We start from the raw sequence: 2,518 nt of genomic DNA, 5'->3' as shown, positions 1-2,518 counted from the left end.
ACACACACACACACACACACACACACACACACACACACACACACACACAAATACCCCTGAACAGAGCTTACACACAACACACAACTATGCTCTCAAGTCGAGTTTCCTCCCGAGCGCAGTGTAACCAAATGTCTAAACAATGGAGACAATGATCGCATTTTTCTTCTCGAGTTGTCTGCCCTTAGACTAGAATAACATGGCGGCGACAGAGTGCATTACTTCCGTCGGTTTCTGAGTGCTTGATCAAGTTAGATAACTCTGTGGCCGAGAAAGTGTGTTTTGGATTGCCTCCCCCTGGCTGTTTATACGCCTGTGGTTAATAGTAAATATACACAGTGGCTGGAGTGTCGCAACACAGAGGGACAGATGTTTTCGTTCCTGACTGTTCCTGACAAATAACGCAAACCCTTATACAGACAGATGGGCAGGCAGGCAGGCAGATTGACAGATAGACAGACATACATGCTGGCAGGGAGACGGAAAGGGAGACAGACAGATAGGCAGACAGACAGGCAACAACACATACCCTAGGGCAGACAGACAGACAGACAGACAGACAGGTTATAATAGTGTTATATTATTATTACATGACATCTTTGGCAGACTGACCGACAGGAAGAAAGACAGAAAGACAGACAGACAGGCGGACAGACACACTCACGTGCACACATACGCTCGTAGATGCACACATAATAATATATTAACTCTCACGCTCATGTATACTCATCCACACTTTCACACGCACGCACACATGCTCAAGCATAAACATACACACAGACACACACACACACACACACACACACACACACACACACACACGTACGTACGTACACACACTCACACACTCACACACACACACACACATACACACATATACACACACACGCACGCATGTACATACACACACACAGGCGCGCGTGTGCGCGCGTACACACACACACACACACACACACACACACACACACACTCACACTCACACACACGCAGGCAGCATGATTAATATATTAGAGCTTACTCAAACATGGGAAAAATATTAAAAGATAGAGAGGGGCCAGAGAGAGGCGGTGAGAGAGAGAGAGAGAGAGAGAGAGAGAGAGAGAGAGAGAGAGAGAGAGAGACTTGCATACAGAGAGAGCGAAAGAGAGAGAGAGAAAGAGAGAGAGGGAGGGAAAGAGACAGACAGACAGACAAACAGACAGACAGACAGACAGAGACAGAGATAGAGATAGAGACAGAGACAGAGACAGACAGGGAGAAAGAAGGTGGGGAGAAATAGATAAAATAATACAATAATACCTTGGGAAAAGGGATATTACGAACAACCTGTTCGATTTTGTTATGGAATCATTTTTTAAAGAAAAGAAACCGTTTTTAAAATGTTGTTGGTACCATCATGTATGTCATTTAAAATTGGTGCTGTTTCTGCGGAAGTTTCTACTGCAATATTACTGGCATGTTTTATAGGATCTGGACCAGTGGCCACAAAGCACTGAATTAAACATCTACCTTCGCCCCTTGTTGATCCAATTGGAGGTTTAAAAAAAAAGAGAAGCAAGAACAGGAAAGAAACAAAATCATACACACAATCACTCCGTATGATAGCATCATTGTATAAGATGTTTTGTTGTTGTTTTAGTAGAGGTTTTTAATGCGCTCGCTACTGCATAAGGTCATATGAATGCCAGAAGATAAGAGGTGTTACAAGAGAGTAACAAACATGAAAAAGAAGAAGGGGAGATAAGGACGATATATGTTTGATAGGAAAGAAGAAGCAAACTACACCAGAGCACCCGCCAACCACCCACGTAAAATATGGGACATTCATGTAACTTCTCAAATATTTCAAGCATGCACTTTCAGTTTCATTGCGTCATACATTTCCTTTTCGGGATGAATACAATTAATAGTATTCTATTTCAAGCTGACTAATGAGGTCTTAGTTTTATAGAGGTTTTACGGCACTCGCTACTGCATAAGGTCATACGAGCGCCAGAAGAATAGAGGTGTTACAAGAGAGTAACAAACATAAAAATAAGGGGAGATAAGGACGATAGATATTTGATGGGAAAGAAGAAGCAAACCACTCCAGAGCACCCGCCAACCACCCACCTAATGAGGTCCGAAACACAAGCACACCGAGCGGTACTGGTGTTTGTGGTGCAGTGGTTAGGCTTTTTATGTTGCATGCAGAAGACATGAGATCAATTGCAAAGAGGGAATATTCTTTATCAAGAACGTATTTTAATCTCACTGTTTGGGACTTTGCTTCCTACCTCTCTCAGCCTGGGTCGAGGGCCCCTTCCTAGACGACCTTAATTTAGCCAATGATGGCGTGAAAAAAGCCTACATTGACACCTACCAAGCCATCCACCCTCCCACGTACACACTCACTCACTTACACACACACACACACACGCACACACACGCACACACACACGCACGCAGAGACACACACACGCACAGAAACACACACACACATACACACACGCACGCATGCACGCACAGACACACACACTCA

Source organism: Aplysia californica, unplaced genomic scaffold (assembly GCF_000002075.1).
Source record: "Aplysia californica isolate F4 #8 unplaced genomic scaffold, AplCal3.0 scaffold00208, whole genome shotgun sequence".
In the NCBI taxonomy this organism is placed as follows: domain Eukaryota; kingdom Metazoa; phylum Mollusca; class Gastropoda; order Aplysiida; family Aplysiidae; genus Aplysia; species Aplysia californica.
This window is presented reverse-complemented; position numbering follows the sequence as displayed.